Source organism: Schistocerca piceifrons, chromosome 1 (genome assembly GCF_021461385.2).
Source record: "Schistocerca piceifrons isolate TAMUIC-IGC-003096 chromosome 1, iqSchPice1.1, whole genome shotgun sequence".
Taxonomy (NCBI): Eukaryota; Metazoa; Arthropoda; class Insecta; order Orthoptera; family Acrididae; genus Schistocerca; species Schistocerca piceifrons.
The window spans coordinates 745,966,598-745,988,211 of record NC_060138.1 but is presented as its reverse complement, the minus strand read 5'-3'; the positions used below and the strand labels follow the sequence as shown (position 1 = coordinate 745,988,211).

Here is a 21,614-nt window from a genome sequence, read left to right as displayed (position 1 = left end):
TAGCAATAGTTACAAGTACGCGGTTCACCTGCGTTAATCATTCGACATCTCGCACCGTCTAAAGCACTTATTTCCGACTATTGGTCCGTTGTCTCAAAATACCCATTTTAAGAACGTCTACAATTTATACACTGCGGAGATAAACAACTTGATAACGCAGTCATAGCAGGGAAGAGGACGTCGAATTGAGCAAATTATTCCATGTAACAAAAGGCCGCAAACGCATCGCTGTTGAGTTACGGCTATAAATTGGAAATGAGCGTGCGAAAGTGTGTCCAATCAAACTAATTTGTTCTAGCTAATAACTTTTATGGTAAAGAGCTCAGTTGCTAATTAAACTGACTCCACGTAATGGTTTCAGCTGAAGAGTCAAAGCAACGCGAACTTTAAATTGTTAGCCACGGCCGATTGAGCTAGACGCGAATTTTCTGTGGTGTTTAGTCAGGTAATGGTTGATTATTAAATGAACTAGCTAAAAGTACCACAATACCACTAACTTGTTAAAATAATTAGCTTTCTTTTAGAAACAGCACTGCAATAAGATAGTGCGGATGTGGTACAGTAAACTGCAATGTTATTAATAATAAAAGGTCACATTTTTTAACTTTTGATAATGTACACAGAGCATGAATGAAACTTTGTTTAAATAAGCGTAGTTGAGCACAGAAACCACAGCATAACGCAGCAACAGCTCAGCCGACAAATCCACGCTGCTAGACACCCAAACACGTTCGCTTACCGAACAAACTTTCGCACGCTCGTAGCTGATTAGGTATCCTGTTTCTGTTTGTAGATCTACAATAGTGTACTTCCGACTTAAACTTATCTTGAAAATTTAACTCGACTATTAGTTCGCTCCTCTGCCTGGACTTTATTTTTAATTTTTTTTCTACGTTCTATAATTTTGATCATTAATTTTTGGGATAACCTGTGGACTATGGACGAAGAAACTGCAGGAATCAAGTGCTGCTAACGAGTTTGAGGATCTTTACAGCGTGTTCTGTTTGTCGGCATGTAACAGGTCACAGTAAAAACATTTAAAATTTCTGCGAAAAAAGGTATACACCAAATTTTGATAATGGCCGAGAATCCTTATATAGGGTGTTCAGAAACAAGGGTATTGCAGTGGAGATCGTACTGAGAAATAATTGTTAGTAAAAAAGTTCCATAAGTTGTACCGTTTCCGAGAGTTAAGTATTGAAGTTAACCAAAAAGGTCTTCGTGTGCGCGAATTCAAGCAGCCTGTCAGAGGCGGTGTCGTAAACCTGTTCTTCGTTTGGTTTCCGCAAATCGAAAAAACATAGCTTTTGCTTACCTACCTCCAATTTATCGCTTCCAAAAATATCTTCCAGGACTGGCATCCTTTAACGGCCCAAACCAGTGGAAGTCTGAGGGGGCTAAGTCAGGGCTGTAGGGTGGATGGGGTAACACTGCCCAATCCTGTCCTCAGACTTGTGTGGGGCCGAGCATTATCGAGTTGCAGCAAAACGTCTCCTGGGTTGCTATCGCGCCGAAGTCGCCGGAAGCGCGTCTTGAGTTTTGTTAGTATCTTGGCATACGCTTCTGAATTAATGGTACCGCCTCTTGGCATCACATCAATGAGAATCACACCTTCACAGTCCCAGAACACAGTATCATGATCTTACCAGCGGAAGCAGTTGCTATGAATTTTTTCTTCAGTGGGGAGTGGTAATGGCGCCATTCCCATCGACTGTCGTTTTGTTTGGGGCTCAAAACGATGAACTCAGGTTTCATCACCTGTCAATATCCCGGACAAGAAGGCCTTCCCCATCAGCTTCAAAACGTTGCAACAAATCAAGACAAATGTTTTTCCTGTGCGATTTGTGACCCACCGTTAGACACCACGGGACCCATCTTGCAAACACTTTTGAATATCGAAGAGTGCGGATAATTGCACTCACACTTCCTTTGCTGACTGACAGATGCAGCGCCATCTGCCGAGTCGTATTGCGTCTGTCCTCGCGAACGACATCAACTCGCTGCAATAAGTCAGTTGTGACAGAAGTGAGATGGTCTCCCCGACCGCTGCAAATCGTGGAGCTCCGCCGAACCGCCTTCTGATGACCTCACCCTCCGTGCCCACTGTACTTCGGTCGACAGCAGATGCTCCATAGACTTTGCAGAAGCGTTTCTGAATATTCCCCACAGTTTCTTTCTCTGCAGTGAGAAATTCAATGACAGCTCGTTGCTTGTAACGTACATCATCTACAGACGCCATCTGAAATTGTCCTGCAGCTACGCTATCTGTCGGAAGTGATGGAAAATTGGAGCGCTAACTCAGGAGTCTTCAAATAATACACTACTGGCCATTAAAATTGCTACACCACGAAGACGACGTGCTACAAACGCGAAATTTAACCGACAGGAAGAAGATGCTTTGATATGCAAACGATTAGCTTTTCAGAGCATTCACACAACGTTGGCGCCGGTGGCGACGCCTACAACGTGCTGACATGAGGAAAGTTTCCAACCGATTTCTCATACACTAACAGCAGATGCCTCATGTAAGGAGGAGAAATGCGTACCATCACGTTTCCGACTTTGATAAAGGTCGGATTGTAGCCTATCGCGATTGCGGTTCATCGTATCGCGACATTTCTGCTCGCGTTGGTCGAGATACAATGACTGGTAGCAGAATATGGAATCGGTGGGTACAGCAGGGTAATGCGCAACGCCGTGCTGGATCCCAACGGCCTCGTACCACTAGCAGTCGAGATGACAGGCATCTTATCCGCATGGCTGTAACGGATCGTGCAGCCACGTCTCGATCCCTGAGTCAACAGATGGGACGTTTGCAAGACAACGACCATCTGCACGAACAGTTCCACGACGTTTGCAGCAGCATGGACTATCAGCTCATAGACCATGGCTGCGGTTACCCTTGACGCTGCATCACAGACAGGAGCGCCTGTGATGGTGTACTCAACGACGACCCTGGGTGCACGAATGGCAAAACGTCATTTTTTCGGATGATTCCAGGTTCTGTTTACATCATCATGATGGTCGCATCCTTGTTTGGCGACATCGCGGTGAACGCACATTGGAAGCGTGTATTCGTCATCGTCATACTGGCGTATCACCCGGCGTGATGGCATGGGGTGCCGCCGTTGGTTACACGTCGCGATCACCTCTTGTTCGCATTGACGGAACTTTGAACAGTGGACGTTACGCTTCAGATGTGTTACGACCCGTGGCCTCTACCCTTCATTCGATTCCTGCGAAACCCCACATTTCAGCAGGCTAATGCACGACTGTATGTTGAGGTCCTGTACGCGCCTTTCTGGGTACAGAAAATGTTCGACTGCTGCCCTGGGCAGCACATTCTCCAGATCTCTCACCAATTGAAAATGTCAGGTCAATGGTGGCCGAGCAACTGGCTCGTCACAATACGCCAGTCACTACCCTTGATGAACTGTGGTATCGTGTTGAAGTTGCATGGGCAGGTGTACACGCAATCCAAGCTCTGTTTGACTCAATGCCCAGGCGTATCAAGGCCGTTATTACGGCCAGAGGTGGTTGTCCTGGGTACTGATTTATCAGGATTATACACCCAAATTGCGCGAAAATGTAATCACATGTCAGTTCTAGTATAATATATTTGTCCAATGAATACCCGTTTCTCATCTGCATTTCTTCTTGGTGTAGCAATTTGAATGGCCAGTATTGCACAAACATAAAAAACAAGAAAAATAAATGCGGTGCATTACTTTCTGGGCAACCCTCGTGCTTCAAAATACATAATGTGTTACTGCACAAAGGTGCCCAATTGGCGAATGCAGACTCGCCGACGAGGGCGGCGGAGACGCAGGCTGGCGGCCGCTGGCCCGCGGCGTGCGCGCGACTGTACGGGCCGAGCCGCGCGGCGCCCCCCGCGGCGAGCCTGACGCCGGCCCGACAGCCGCCCCGGCAGCGCTGGAGGCGCGCCGGAATTGATTTTATAATCATTTCAATAAGCAGTTGTTATTTGCTGCCTCACAATGGAGATGGACAAGCGGCGATAAGCGCCGCCGCAGCCGCAGCCACGGCCGCGGAACAGCCCGGACGACACAGATTAGCGCGCCTCCGCGCCCGCGCCGTCCGACAAATTACACGCCAGCCGCGACAGGCCCGGAAACCAGGGCGACGCGACTCCGCTCCCAGCTACCTGGCCCACCACCGAAACACGCAGCCTGGCTCCTATCGTGTGGAAAATATAAAACCTTTCTTGTGGTTATGAGCTGTAGCTGTAGCTCAAAGATCTGCGGTTTGATTTCCAGTATGTCCTAAGACGATTTTTCTGTCACTTATAACCAAGCTGTGGCGTACCTCGTAGTCCCCGTTAAACTGTAGATAACTGTTTAGTTAAGTCTGCTCTGAGGCCAAGCAGAAAGAATATAGCACGGGGAGCGGGGTTGGGAAGGGGGGGAGGGAAGAGGGGGGCAACCAAATCCAAAGATCTGCGGTTTGATTTCCAGTATGTCCTAAGACGATTTTTCTGTCACTTATAACCAAGCTGTGGCGTAGCTCGTAGTCCCCGTTAAACTGCAGATAACTGTTTAGTTAAGTCTGCTCTGAGGACTAACAGAAAGAATATAGCACGGGGAGCGGGGTTGGGAAGGGGGGGGAAGAGGTGGGCAACCAACATGGTAATGCAGCTACTCCCACGATATGCAAACCACCGTGATCTGCGTGATAGGCGTTACTTCCCACTGCACCAGTTATCAGAGCTCCTTCCCGTTCCATTCACTTATGGAACGCGGGAAGAATGGCTCTTTAAACGCCTCGGTACATCCTGTAATTAATCTAATCTTGTCCTCACAATCCTTACGGAAGCAATACGTAGGGAGTTGTACTATGTTCCTCGATTTATCATTTAAAGCTCGTTCTTGAAACTTTGTAAGCATAGTTTCTCTTCTACATTTCAAGAGCCTGCCACTTCAGTTTCTTCAGCATCTCTGTGACACACTCCCAAGGATCAAACAAACCTGTGAGCATTCGTGATTCCCTTCTATGCATACGTTCAATAACCCCTGTTAGCCTCATACGGTACGTATCCCATACACTTGAGCAATATTCTAACGTTCCTGATGGTATTTTTACTCCTTTGTTACAACTACAACAAAATGAGTGTTTTTCTGACGAGACGCGTTCCGCTTTATTGAAATAAAGCATCATTAGTAGCCTGTAACTAAAGAACTTTATAATTTGATTTGGTTTCTAGGGCGAAAAAACAGTTCGTTAACAAATTGTTTGTTTTCACTTACAGTAACCTCTGTTTGGTTTTTCGCTTACATCAGGAAATGCAGAAATTACCGTAAGGAAAAACCAACAATTTCTGAACGAATTGTTTCTCGATCTACAAAGCAAATCAAATTGTAAATATCTTCAATCACAGACTACTTATGATGCTTTATTTCAATAAAGCGAAACGCGTATGGTGGAAGAAAAAAAAAAAAAAAAAGCATTTAGTTGTAGTTGTAACGACGGAACAAAAATACCCTCAGGAATTGTAAAGCAACTACCGCAATATGGTCACACAAATGAAGAATTTAATATTCTAATGGTTTGCTAACAATCTGTTTCGCAGACTGACTGCACTTCCCTAGTGTTCTGCCGACAAATCGAAGTCTGCCACTTATCTACAACTGTGCCAACGTGAACGTTCTACTTCGTATCCCAAGTAATTGTTTGAGTTGACTCAACCCAATTGTGACTTGTTAATATGTTCATCATAGGATACTACGTTGTTCTCGTTTTGTCAAGTGCTCATTCTTACATTTGTGAACATCTGAAGCAAGTTGCCGATAATCGGACCATTTTGAAACCTTATCAAGATTCGACTGAATATTTGTGCAGACTTTTTCAGGCTCTTTATATTGTATGCGAGCTCATTAACATCAGACATGAACAGCAAGCGATCCAACACAATTCTCTGCCCTGGGGTACACCCGAAGTTACTTCTATGTCTGTCGGTGACTCTCCAGGATAAGAAACCGCCCTCCCTGTCAAGAGATCCTCAGTCCATTAACAAATTTCCCCTGATACCCAATCCCATCATACTTTTCATAATACGCGTAGGCGTGGCACTGAATCAAATGCTTTTCGGAAATTGAGAAATACTGCATATACATGACTGCCTTGAGCAATGGCTTCAAGATCTCATGGGAGAAAACTGCGAGTCTGGTTTCACATGAACCATGCTGGTTCCTGTGGAGGACGTCATTCTGTTCGAAATGCGTCACCCATACTATAACAGGTGCAACCTGTGCTTTTTTTTCAATTACTGGCCGCGGTTTTTTGTTTGACAGATTTACGGTAGGTTGCAGTTAAAAGAGAGACTAATTCAGCTGGAAACTCGGTGTAGAATCTCATAGGGATTCTATCAGCCCCTGAGGTTTTGTTTAGTTTTACCGATTTCAGCTGTTTCTGAGCACCACTGCCACTAATAACTATATCGCTAAGTTGGAGCAATACCTCTGGATTTTCATTTGTATAGGAACATCTGAAAACGAAGCTAATCATTTCTGATTTTGCTTTGCTACCCTCAAATCCAATGCCTGTCACGGCCACGAGTGTATAGACACTTTCATACCACTGATAGCCTTTACGTACATACGAGTAGAATTTCTCTGGGTTTTTGTGAGGCAGATATCGGGGTCAAAAGTGATTCACTCAGTATCTCCCTATCAACAGCCCTATAACTTAATTTACACCTATCCAAGGAAACTCAAGGAAGGGTTAATTAATTCCTCTAGCCGACTTCCTCAACTTGTCCTTCAGGAAGCAAAGCTTCTGCATATGTTTGGACAGACACGTTCTCTGTTCTCTGCGCGTAGTCCTCTGCGTGTCAAAGTTTTCATTCTCATTTTAACTCACTGTTTAATCGGCTTACCCAAATATTTACTTGTTTGTAAGAAAACTGAACAACAAAAATAGACTCTTACATTCCGCTAAGTTGCGGAGTTTGGGTACTGGGCAGGTAAAAGTTGTGGAGTTCGTGTGCGCTGGAATAGGCCACAGCACCTCCAATACGACCTTGGTTGGTAAAGCACAGTAATGTACAAACTAATCTTCGAGACAGATCGCAGATACGCCTTTTATTCTTTGCGGGTCATGCTGCAATTGCAAAAACTTAATATCGATTACGATCAGAGGCATCTGGTGCTGTCTTCGCCACTTACATATAAGTGATTTTTATTATGCTTCAAACGCGCTTGATTTGGTGTTACTGTGTTGTGGCTATGGTTTTGTGTTTTGGCAGACTTCTGATAAATGGTAATGCCTCGGACAGACGGATTTCTCATGGCATTTCCGTATTTGTTGGGGTCTTACCAGGCATTAAATAGCGACTGAGGAATACTTATGTTGTATGCATCATAAACTGCTGGAAATAAGTTTTTCATGATGTGCATAGTTTGTGTGTGTGTGTGTGTGTGTGTGTGTGTGTGTAGAGAGAGAGAGAGAGAGAGAGAGAGAGAGAGAGAGAGAGAGAGAGAGAAATTTATTGGAGAAGCACATAATAGCCACAGACACCTAAATCTGAAGATAAATAATAAAGACAGCTACAATTAGTAAAAATCTGCACTCAACAAAAATTTAAGAGAGTGTTAAGAGTATGGTTTACAAATAAGGCTTATTATTCAGTTGAAGATTACCTTCAAAATAAATTGAATAAATTGGAGGAGGAAAAGAACACTAATTACTAGTAAATAAAGGTATCATAGCTGTGTACTTATTAAAATCAGGAGTGTGATAACATACTTTTTCATCCATGTAAAACGTAAATATACCATGTACAATGTGAAACTGGAAGAAAGTGTGTGTATTTTTGTAATTAATACGCAGATAAATAATGGAAGACAAAATGCATTTCCTCATGTATAATTGTGTAGACATGCAATGACATATACTATAATGCACTGTCACGTCATGAGAATCTTCAAGCTGTAAAAACCTTAAAACTGTATGTATGTAACTAAAAAGTTCGTGTACATTTATAACTTGAGTTGGCGGAGTGAGATGCATGGTAAATATGCTGAAAGTAAAGTAAACAGACATCTAAACGTTCTCCTTCGATCACAGGAAATCAGTGTACTGGAGGTAATAGCAAGCTTTCATTCTCAGTATGGTTCAGCAGAGCGAGGTGGCGTCTCCATTCGTAAACACGACAAAATGGTTGGAAGGTCACTTCAAAGTTAGATCGCGCGCGCATTATCCTTTACGGCAACAAGAGTTGTCAGCAGAAATGGTGTACTGCAGAACGATGACATTCGAACTTTCAGTTACTATCGCCAAATCATAGAAGCGCTGCCTCTTACTCGTCGTCCGCGGTCAACAGCGCCAGCTAATAACCGCCACCTACACACTATCGCCCGTAGGCACTTCGAAGAGAATGCATTAGAACTGCCCGATGCCTTTTGGTGGCAGTCGCGGGCTGGGCTAAGGAACTCCAGGAATGGAAGCTGGGTCAGTGGCGTCGGGTTCACATCATTGACGAGTGCACGATATCTTCGTACGACAGTTTGGAGGCATGAGTAAATGGTGTGGAGCTTTACGTAAACAAATGAATGTAGTGTGCCACACATTCACGCTCCATTATGTTTTCTGTATTATACCTTCACTCACTTCAACGTAGAAGCGACAGAGTGATATATGCCCATCCCAATCCCGCTGAGTACTCACCAGATCGGCAGACATATGACTAAGCACGATTCCCATACCATTATACCCGCATGACGTCTGCTCATCTCCCCAGTCTTGTTCCCTATAGGCAGTGAGCATGTGGTGTGTACAACGTCTGTTGTGTTTACTAGTAACTTGTCTGCAGGAAATACTCTCGGCAGTCGCAGTGATATAGCAGCACAACCATCGCACATCAATCACGTACTTCCGTCAGAAGAACTGCTGTGCCCAGTGGACGTATGACGATCCGGTATTAAACTTACAGCTGGGTATATCCTTTCTAAAGCCTCGCTTCGTGTATGGCTTTTTAATTTCATAGCTATAAATTAAAGGTATTGCGTTTAGTAATGCAACAGAGACAATGTTTTAAACACACACAGCCACGATACGGGTATCCGGTGGGCTATACCAGCGATTATGGAATGTCAACTCGGACCAACAAAATCGCAACCGTATTATGTCTGCTGTTGTATTTGATTTATTACATACTAAGGGAAATACGTAATCAGTAGAGATGTAGAGCATACCACGCAGAAACAGCTCTGGATCACGCCATAACTACAACACTCTTTTTACGTAAAAAAATACTATAAGCTTCGGAACCACAGCGTCTCATGCAAATATCCGCACAGATCAACCCTCCTCCATCCCCTTCACCAATTTCCTTCCCCATGCAAACGTTATTTCGCCTAAAATTCGGTAGTCAGGCCGAGACTAACAGAACCATTCCTCGTATCTTGAAGAGATGGAGAACAAACTATAACCAGTCCTTCAAGAGTAAGATCCACGCTTAATCTGCTCTCCTCTCGAAGAGCCCAGACTAAGCAATAATTTTATGTCGTCATTCAAATTGCAATTAACGGTAAATAGGATGCAATTCGTCGCGCGTAAGACTAATTTCCGCTAAAATAATGCCCATTAGGATTTCGAAAAGTCTGCTGCATACAGACACGAAACTGAATTTCAGGCAACTATGTTCGGCCAACTATGTCATTCAAGAACAACTAAAACGACAAACTACCAGCACACATTTCTCACTAGACGGAAGAAAGAATTCTCTGCACCTGACAGCAGAAAAAGTCTTTTGTCGTTTGGTGGTGCATGCTTGGTTTGTTCCATGTCAGACCACTTTCTCCTTATTGAGCACACCTAAGGCCACGAGACGCTTAGCGTTTGACGTCACACACGTTCGACCCCGGTGTCGTGCAAAAAAGTTGTATCTTCAAAAATTAAATGTTGGGTGTCATGTAATTTTTAAAACGTAACCCCGTATTTTTACTATTTATGACTGATACTGAATGACTCATGGTTTGGTTTAATGGATATTCGGTGTATCGAGAAATAATATATCACCATGGCTTAAAATTCCTCCATGCTGCTATCATTTTATCATAGTCCGTTCAAACTATGTATATTCACTTCCCCCTACTACAAGATCTGCTAACCTACTTTGACTGAATATAACAAAGCACAATGAGGTAAGTCCGGGCAAACGCGGATCTTGAATAGTGCACCTAGTTAATGCCAGTACAATTCCATGGCTTTTGTACTTTAGCGTAAAAGATAAACAGTGTCTGACTTGATGACAAATACGTTCAACGGCTTTTGTATAATACACAACGTACCGTGATCGTTTCCTACCGAAATACACATCTGCGAAGGAAAGAAATTGAAGACAGCATGACGGGGAGGTAAGAGGAAGTAGATGAATATGAGATAGGAGGAATGACACTACGAGAAGAATTTGACAGAGTAGTGAAAGACATCTCTCACAATTATTTTGATCCTTGGAAGAACATACCATGACAAACTACTCCACTTGGTACGCAAGATGTGTAAGACAGGCGAGATATTCTCAGATTTCATGAATAATATAATACATTAGTACTAATTTCAAACGTGGAGGTGCTGATAGGCGTTAAATATTGTGAATCATCAATTTAAAAAGGCATGCATGCACATACGACACGTATTATTTACGGAGAAGTAGCCAAACTTGTAGAAGCCGCAGAAGATGGGTCTGGATTCTGAGGAAATGTCTGAATACACGAGGCAATACCGACCACATGACTTTTCTTCTGAGAGAGATTGAAAAAAGATAAACCTACGTTTCTAGTACATGTAAATTTAAAGAATGCATTTAACAACTTTGAGTGGAACACACTCTTTGAAAGTGTGAAGGTAGCAGAGATAAAGGGTTATCCACAACTCGTACAAAAAACAACTAGAGACATGTACGGCAAGAGCGCAAAAGTTTAGAATGAAGCACGGCAGGATGTAGTCTATTCCCAAGTTATTCAATCTAGAATTGAGGAAACTATGCATGAAACCAAACAGAAATTTAAAAAAGGAATTAAAGTGTTCAGGGAACATAAATTAAAAGTTTAAAGTTTGGCGATGACATTTTAATTTTGTTAGAGATAGCGAAAGATTTCGAAGAAAACTCGAACGAAATGGACAAAAGGGTGGGACAACAAGAAAAAGAAAACAAGAGTAATATAGTGTAATCAAATTGCTTCAGAGGATGATGGGGGAATTTCATTACGAAATGACACTAAAACCAGTGGACGTCTTTTGTTATTTGGCAGTGAAATAAATGATAATAGGGAAGGTGGAGAGGGTATAAAATGCAGATTGACAATAGAGCAAGAAATCGTTTCTGAAAAGAGGAATTTGTTAACATCTACCATCAAATTAAGTGTTAGGAAGTATTTTCTGAAATTATTTTTGTCTGGAGCGTTGCCTTGTACGTAAGTGAAACGTCGGCGATAAATAGTTCAGAGAAGAAATGAATATGAGCTTTTAAATGTGAATACCGAAGTATAGGTAGGTCTAGAGTAACTAGAGAGGAGATATTTATATTACTAAGCGGAACCCAAATCAGCTGCCGTTTGCCTCTCTAACGTCTTCCAGGGGCAACAAAAATTTCATACAAATTGTGACAGAATTTAAAAATTTAAAATGCTCACATAATCTACTCGTTAAGAGGTATAATGTTATGTGAAAGGTTCAACACAATATGGCAAGTATTACAGTAATAATTGTGTAACTGCACAATATACCCAGACTATATTCACTCAATATGTGAGAATGAGAGCAGCTAGTTACAAGCAACAAACTTCGCATATAATTTCGAACACTTATGAAACTTTTTCTCGCTGAGATCACGCGAAAAATGATGAAAGGAAAAAAGTTAATCCGCGACTACACATTCGCTGTTCATGCCTCATCAGGCATGATGTTTTCATTTATTTCTTCATTACTATTAACTGTATTGTCCGCTCCCCGTAGCTGAAGGGTCAGCGTGACGGATTGTCAATCCTCTGGGCCCGGGTTCGATTCCCGGCTGGGTCGGGGAATTTTCTCCGCCCAGGGACTGGGTGTTGTGCTGTCATCATCATCATCCCATCATCCTCATCGACTGCAGGTCGCCGACGTGGCGTCAGATTGAAAGACCGGCACCCGGCGAACGGCCTGCCCGACGGGGGCCCTAGCCATACGATTAAATAAATTAACTTATTTGCAACACATCGTGCAGACTGTTCCCATATATAACACAGAGTGTACCCGTAAAATTATATCACTCTACGACACATGGTTCAAGAGATATGACGTGATAAACATTGAGATGAGTGAAAAACTTGCTTTTGCTTAAATGGAGCGCAAAGTATCCAGACTATGTTTATCCACTGCTTCATAACGACAGCACAACAAACACTTCCAACAACCGTTAACCATAATTTTAAACATTTTCTAAATTTTTTTTCGCTGACATGCTTAATGGAGAATATCTTACACATTGACTGTTTTGTAAAATAATCGGAAGTCTGAAGCTGTTTTTTATACGTGGGTGTTAGATTCTTTCAGGAATCGGGAAGGGGGGGGGGGAAGGGGGAGGGGGAGTTTACTGGTTGACCCGAATTGGGGAGCATAGAAATTTACTGCACAATCCGAGTCAAAGAATAGGATCCGTTGATAGGGCGCATCCCGAGGCTTCTAGGAATTGTGAAACTGGTAGTGGAGGGAAGTATGGGAGGTAAAAATTGTAGAGGGGTAGCAAGGCATGGCTACAGCAAACAGATTGAAATGGATGTAGGTTGCAGTACTTATGGAGAGATGAAGAGATTCGTGGAGGATAGACAAGGGTGGAGACCAGACTGAAGACCACAACAGCACCGCAGTATCGCCGCTTATCCCAGGGAATTACCATCACTGTAGACTGGTGACAAGGCCGGGTGTGGAGCGCGCCGTGGGCTCGCGGGCCGGCAGCGGCAGTGGCAGCGGCAGTGGCAGCAGCAGCAGGACGGCGGCGCGGGGCTGCGGCGGACTCCCGCGGGCGCAGTTTCTGGTTGCGGCCCCGGCTGCGGCGCCGCACCGGCATATCCTCTACCACCGCTCCTGCCCCAGAGGCGGCTACACGCAGCACGTGTTGTGCTAATTGAGATGGCCGTGAATCATGGCCGAGGGCAGCCGTGTTGCGACATGGCCACGCCACACGGCCGACGCCGTTGCCGCCACCCGTCGTCCACAACGGAAGTCACACAGTGTTTATCGATGGCAACCAACGGCGACCACCTGGTATGTTATTCGTCACTGTCTTACCAGGAACCTGCATTTTTTCAACCTCTTTCGAGTTGGCCACAGTAAACGTAGCTGACGTTTCCACTCCAGTTTCCACGTCGAGACGGACTGTACTGAAAATAATATCAACCTTGCGAAGAAACAACCATTCTCCCTCCTCCACCACACTTAAAATACCAAACCCTCAACATAAGATTCGGGGCTGTTGCGAGAGTGTCGAATACGGACACAGAGAGCCATACCGGGTAGCTATAATTAAAGTGCGGCTACTCACAGAGGTACAGTGCGCGCTGTAATTATTGTGTGGCAGCCGCACTTGGTAGATAGTCCAATAAGTTACTGCGGAACCGATTCACACCGGAAAAAATTAGTTTCAATTTTCGTTATCAGGTGCAAATCTGGCGCTATGAATGCAAGAAAGACATAGGTATATATGTTCCCACAGGTAACGGATTAGAAACGGGACGTGAGCAGAAAAAGTTAAACAATTCATAAAGATATAATGTAGGTATTATTATTATTATTATTATTATTATTATTATTATTAAACTTGTGTGCCGGACCGAGACTCGAACTCGGGACCTTTGCCTTTCGTGGGCAAGTGCTCTACCAACTGGGCTACCCAAGCACGACTCACGCCCCGTCCTCACAGCTCTACTTCTGCCAGTACCTCGTCTGCTACCTTCCAAACTTTACAGAAGCTCTCCTGCGAACCTTGCAGAACTAGCACTCCTGAAAGAAAGGATATTGCGGAGACATGGCTTAGCCACAGCCTGGGGGATGTTTCCAGAATGAGATTTTCACTCTGCAGCGGAGTGTGCGCTGATATGAAACTTCCTGGCAGATTAAAACTGTGTGCCCGACCGAGACTCGAACTCGGAACCTTTGCCTTTCGAGGGCAAGTGCTCTACCAACTAAGCTACCCAAGCACGACTCACGCCCCGTCCTCACAGCTCTACTTCTGCCAGTACCTCGTCTCCTACCTTCCAAACTTTACAGAAGCTCTCCTGCGAACCTTGCAGAACTAGCACTCCTGAAAGAAAGGATATTCTTTCTTTGCAGTCACTTGGAGCTTTGCACTGGGCTAGAGATTCACGACTGATGCAAGCCAAGGAGGGGCCAGTGCCGTAGAGTACTCTCTGAAAAATCGAACTGGGATTCCATCCGCATCTGGCGACTTATTGGCTTTCAACTCCTTTCCGTAGAGTACTCTCTGAAAAACCGAACTGGGATTCCATCCGCATCTGGCGACTTATTGGCTTTCAACTCCTTTAGCTCTTTCTCTACGCCAGGGTTCTTATTACTATGTCATCAATACGGGACTCCCCTCGATGGTCAAACGTTAGTACGTTTGTACGATTTTCCTGCATGAACGTGAAATTTAAAACTTCGACTTTCGTTTTGCTATTTTCAACTGCCACACCAGACTGATCAAGAGGTGAGTGGATGAAAGCCTTAGTGTCACTTGGCGATTTTACATAGGACCCAGAATTTTCTCGAATTCTCTCCCAGATCTTTTGCTAAGGTATGACGGTGGTAGTAGTTGAAGGCCTGGCGCACAGATCTTCTCACAGACACACGAATCTCTACTAACTTTTGCTTCTTATCACTTGCACGTTCTCTTTTGAACCGAGACTGCAACAGCCTGCGCTTCCGAATCTCGTTATAAAACCATGGGAGGTCTTTCCGCACTTAATCCACTTACTAGGCCCATAATTCTCTACACCACGACTTACAATCTGCTTCAACTTTGCCCATAATACCTCTACGTCCGCTGGCCGCGGTTGTCTCGCGGTTCTAGGCGCGCAGTCGGGAACCGTGCGACTGCTACGGTCGCAGGTTCGAATCCTGCCTCGGGCATGGATGTGTGTGATGTCCTTAGGTTAGTTAGGTTTAAGTAGTTCTAAGTTCTAGGGGACTGATGACCACAGCTGTTAAGTCCCATAGTGGTCAGAGCCATTTTTTGAACCTCTACGTCCATCTTACTGGAACTAAGTGACGTCAAGTCACTGTATGAGTGAGACGTTAACAACTGCTCCTCTGCTCTTTCTAGCAGAAACACTCTCCCAGCCTTCTTAAATGATTTATTAACTTTCGTAAACGTAGTTGCAATAATGGCATCATGATCGCTATTCCCCGTTTCTATGCTAACGTTGTCTTGTCGATAAGGTCCGGCTTATTTGTAGCTAAAAGGTCAAAGACATTCCCAATGCGTATGGATTGCCGAACTAGCTGCTCAAGGTAGTTTTCAGAAAACGTGTTCAAAAGTACTTCGCATGCTTGTCTGCCTGAAGCCCCTGCAACGAATCCATACACATCCCAGTCTATATTCGGTAGGGTAAAGTTGCTTCCATCTAGTAATGCATGATCTGGGTATTTACGCGCTACTGACCATAGAAATTCTTTGAATGACTCCACAAGTGTCACAGCAGAGTCGTGTGACCGGTAAAAACATCTAACAATTAACTTGGTTCAGCTAGACCTGTTCTACACGACTAGATAACTTCACTGTCACACTCAACCTCAATAGGCACATTATTTTTGTCATCTGCAATAAACACTCCGCCTCCTATGACCTCTATCTGTCTTTCCATGACTCACTAAATATCTTACGGCTTTCCACTTCGGGTTTCAGGAATCACCACGGCATTTGGCTGGAGTGATTTAGGGAAATCATGGAACACCTAAATATGGATGTCGGACGCGGATTTGAACCGTCGTCTCCCCGAATGGGAGGCCGGTGTTCTACCCACAGCAGCACCTCGCTCGTTAATGGAGGAAGGAATGGGATGATGTTGAGGTGGTCGGCGGTGATTTAAATCGTGATCCTGCAGAGTCAGGGAACGAAGATCAGGATTTTTAACATTCCGTCGACGATGAGACCATCAAAGACTGAACCCAAGATAGAAGGGGACAAAAATGAGCAACGGAGTCACTAAGTTCCTTTTTAGCGGAACCTATTTGTCTTCTGTCATTTATGAAAACAACGGAAAACCTAAAAGTAGTAGATCTGAAACCCTCTCTTCCTAAATATAAGTTACGTATTTTAACAAATGCGCTACCTCACCCGGTCACTGGCTTCGAGGGCCGCTGTGCAACGCCCGCAGCGAGTACGGCATGCTGCAAGAGCAAGAAAGTCGAAACTGTCATTTGTGTATGCACCTGGTAGGTACACTGTGATATCTTAAAGCTGTTTGGAAGAACAAGGTATCCGACAGAAACTACTGTAGTGCACGAGTAGCGCGCCTGTGTTAACGTTGGAAAGCTGTTACTACGGTGCGCACTGCCCGTTCTGTCGGCGGGCTACAAGCGCGCTTACTACCGGTTCTCATTTTGCGTTCCTGACTGGGGGACGAGCGAGTTGTAGGGGAGCGGAGATGGCAACCGCTCGAAACTGACTGGCGCTGTTCCTGCAAAAAAATATATTAAAAAAAGCTCTCGCTGCGGCGGACTATGCATTCGGGGTGTTGAGGGGGAGGGCTATCCATTACCGAGCCGCGCCGCTCTCTCTCTCTCTCTCTCTCTCTCTCTCTCTCTCTCTCTCTCTCTCTCTCACACACACACACACACACACACACACACCGGGCGGCCGGCGGCGCGTCCATAAAACACAGCACGTGCCAATTGTGGCCTACATGCACTTCATTAATCCCAGCGGTCATATTTTCAGGCGGCGCTGACGGCAAGCGCACCGCCCTCCCCCGCCTCGTCGCAGCAGCTAGCGGGGAGACTGTGCGAGCGCGCACGCACACACACGCACATGCAAACCCCTGTACGCGCAAGCGCACACGCACACACGCAAGTAAACGCACACGCACACAAAATTGCCCTGCGTACATATACAGCAACCGCTCCATGTACGTTAGCCAATTGCTCAAATTTACACACGCATTCTGAAACGCCCCCGTATCGCTGGCAATTGTCCGCAGCAACACCAGCGCCAGCAGACGTTGAACGGCAACAGACCTAGTGCACACCGCGGAGCAAGCAGCCGACCCAAAGACTGGTGCGCTAGTTTCTAGACGAGGAGCGTGCGTAGTACCTGAGCAACGCCAAGAGAATGACGGCACAAAAGCCGCAATCCGTTACTTGGCAGACGGCAAGTGAACGAAAAGTAACAGGGTTGACTTTATTTTTCAAATACAAAGTAACCAAAATGTTACTGCACAAGGTGAGTGTTACTGATTGTAAAATGGTGGATTGACTGTAAAATGGTTGACTTCAAAATAAAATTACAAACACTACGTAACCACACATAAACTTGAAGTTTTTTGAGTTACTACTCGTTTCGGAAGCTTTGCTCATTATCGGGTAGCCGTTCTGATATTGAGCTTAGGTGCACTGCTACTGGGAAAACAACAATACTGAAATGTCTATAGTCTTATGGATCTTCTTTACGTATTTGTCTCAAGAACACTGAACTTGAACCTGACACGTTCACTATTTACAAACTTTTCCTGGGGCAATGCATCAGAGCTAAACACCAGAATTGCCACCTAATAATGAACAAAGCCCCCGAAAAGTGTCGTAATTGAAAAAATTTAAATTTTGGTGGCTAGTTATGTTTCTATTTATATCTCAAACAAACAGTCTATCAAAACAGGTATAAAACTTGTGTAAATGGTTCACTTTATTTGTCAAACACGAAGACCGAGCAAGAACAGTTTTAATGACTAAAACAATGCTACTGTAGTCAGATGTTACAGTCTGTTTAACCCCTACACTCGTGACAATTTTCTAACGAAATACAAATTTTAATTTATCATTTTTACCTGTGCTCATAACAATAAAAAGTTGACATTATACCAATTATACTATCAACTACAGGAGTCATACCACACAATATCCACCAGTACATCAATGCAATACAGCTACATCCAAACTTATATATACAACTACAGAAGTCTGTAATTATTGACACTTGTTCAATTACCCGAAAGTTCCTAAATGCAATGTAACATATATCGTACAGTTAAAAGGAAGTCACGCTTGATCAAGGTCCGCGTCACCTTCCATTTTTAACCAGTCCGCAAAATAATATAATAATAATAATAATAATTATTACTATTATTATTATTATTATTATTATTATTATTATTATTGCGGGATCGTTCCAGGTCGGATATTGGAATATTTCAGTCCACCATAAACTTGTCTACATCTCCCAGTGGTGTGAAAATTTACCAGGAACCGCACGTGGTTTGGATTCCACGTTCAACCGTAGCGCCCGCTTTCCCCGGTAGAGATACTGGGGTAAGCAAGGGACACGCAAGTTGCCGGAGTGATCTCGAGTTGAAACACTTGCACAAAGCCGCTGAATCACGTGTGTGCGTGTGCGCTTGCGCGTACAGGGGTTTGCATGTGCGTGTGTATGCGCGCGCGCGCGCGCTCGCACAGTCTCTACGCTATAATAATTATTAAAGATCCCAATACCACAACAGATAAATGCAGACTTCGCAAACAACAAATAGAAACAGTAGATCACATCACAAGCGGATGTACAATACTAGCAAATACACAATACCCCAGAAGACATGACAATGTAGCAAAAATAATACATCAGCAGCTTGCCTTACAACATAAACTTATAAAACAACACGTTCCCATATAGAAGTATGCACCACAAAATGTGCTAGAGAATGATGAATACAAATTATACTGGAACAGAACCATTATAACAGATAAAACAACACCACATAACAAACCTGACATCATACTCACCAATAAAAAGAAGAAATTAACACAACTAATCGAAATATCCATACCCAATACAACAAATAAACAGAAGAAAACAGGAGAAAAAATTGAAAAATACATCCAACTTGCTGAGGAAGTCAAGGGCATGTGGCATCAGGATAAAGTTGACATTATACCAATTATACTACCAACTACAGGAGTCATACCACACAATATCCATCAGTACATCAACGCAATACAGCTACACCCAAACTTATATATACAACTACAGAAATCTGTAATTATTGATACATGTTCAATTACCCGAAAGTTCCTAAATGCAATGTAACATATACCGTACAGTTAAAAGGAAGTCACGCTTGATCAAGGTCCGCGTCACTTTCCATTTTTGACCAGACGTAACATCTGACAAAGGAAAGAAATGATGATGATAATAATAATAATAATAATAATAATAATAATAATAATAATAATAATAATAATTCCCGTGGACGCCCGGGAAAAGAATAGGCCTCCGGTATGTTCTGCCAGTCGTAAAAGGCGACGAAAAGAACAAACCACTAATAGGGCTAACCCCCCTTTTAGTGTGATTAGTTGGTTCAGGACAGAACTAAAGAAGCCTCGGACAAGTGCCGTCATGGTCGGGGACGACGCTTGAACCCTATGCCCGCCCACAATGGTAACGACACTGCTAGCCAACTGGAAAATGATTTAAATCCAAATAGAGGTGTTTTGCAGGATATGTTTCCTGCAACCACTCTAGAAGGAAAACAAAGACAGAGGATGAGATGGTCAGATGAAGTTAACCGACACCTCATGTGCTGTTATTACCAAGCAACAAACTTAGGAACCAACACAACTGGATACAGATCCCAAGTATACACAACATTTATTACCAGATACCCAGAATTAAAATTTTTAACAGAACAACGACTAGCTGATCAGATCCGTGTAATAATCAAAAATAACAGGATACCCCAGTCAGAATTAGAAAACATCAAACAACAAGTACAACAAATACTGGAACAAAACAATGTGCAATCAGAAGAAGAAGAAAATACAGTAATAGACTCAAACATCCCAGAGCAAACAAACAAAGAACAGCACACATCAATTAAACAATCAGAGGAAAACTAAATCTTAAGACAGCCACCAGAACAAGGACAAATAGAAAACGAAGTGACACACATGTTAGATATAGAAGAAAAATTTCAGCTGACATATATAGAATACAAAGACACAAATACAGATATTAGACCATTCTTGCATAGACCGCCAAATAACCCACAAGTCGAAACAACAATAACAACTATCAACACAATCATACACAACAAAATAAATGAAAACACAACTATGGAAGAGTTACAACTACTGGTTTATATAGGAGCACTAACTACACTAAATATACACAGTAGGCAGAGATCGGAACCAACCAACACACAGAAGAAACCCACAAAACGAGCATGGCAACACAGGCTACAGATCAGAATAGAAAAACTGAGAAAAGACATCAGACAGCTAACACAATTTATAAGAAACGAAATGTCAGAAAAAAAACGAAAAAGGTTAGGTAAAATCTCACAACAAGAAGTGATAGAGCAATTAGATGAAAAGAAGCAGAAATTACAAGCATTGGCCAAACGACCTAGAAGATACAAAAAAAACTGAAAATAGAAGGAAACAAAACCAAACATTCAACACAAACCAAAAGAAATTTTACCAGACAATAGATAACACATACATTAAAATAGACAATCCACCAAACATAACAGACATGGAACACTTCTGGAGCAACATATGGTCAAACCCGGTACAACATAACGGGCATGCACGGTGGATACAGACTCATACAAGATGATACGACAAATGCCTGAAGTGATAATTTTGCAACATGAAGTCACCCAAGCAATTAATTCTACTCACAATTGGAAAGCCCCTGGAAAAGATAAAATAGCAAATTTCTGGCTAAAGAAATTCACCTCAACACATTCACATCTAACTAAATTATTTAACAGTTACATTGCAGACCCATACACATTCCCTGATACACTTACACATGGAATAACTTATCTGAAACCTAAAGATCAAGCAGACACAGCAAACCCAGCTAAATATCGCCCCATAACATGCCTACCAACAATATACAAAATATTAACTTCAGTCATTACACAGAAATTAATGACACATACAACACAGAACAAAATTATAAATGAAGAACAAAAAGGCTGTTGCAAAGGAGCACGAGGATGTAAAGAGCAACTGATAATAGATGCAGAGGTGACATAACAAGCTAAAACTAAACAGAGGTCGCTACCCTACGCATACATTGATTACCAAAAAGCTTTTGATAGTGTACCCCACTCATGGTTACTACAAATATTGGAAATATACAAAGTAGATCCTAAATTGATACAGTTCCTAAACATAGTAATGAAAAACTGGAAAACCACACTTAATATCCAAAAAAATTCAAATAATATCACATCACAGCCAATACAGATTAAGTGTGAAATATACCAAGGAGACTCATTAAGTCCTTTCTGATTCTGCCTTGCTCTGAACCCACTATCCAACATGCTAAATAATACAAATTATGGATACAATATTACTGGAACATACCCACACAAAATCACACATCTGCTATACATGGATGA

At 43.2% G+C, this 21,614-nt stretch overlaps 1 protein-coding gene and 1 non-coding gene across 8 annotated transcripts in view; both read right to left on the bottom strand.

Moving 5' to 3' along the window:
• Positions 1-21,614, bottom strand: part of LOC124711768 (ankyrin repeat domain-containing protein SOWAHA) — a 624,792-nt gene that overhangs the window by 499,682 nt on the left and 103,496 nt on the right. The window lies entirely within an intron of this gene.
• Positions 14,120-14,192, bottom strand: Trnas-cga. Its single transcript has one exon. It is a non-coding gene; the product is annotated as a tRNA-Ser (tRNA).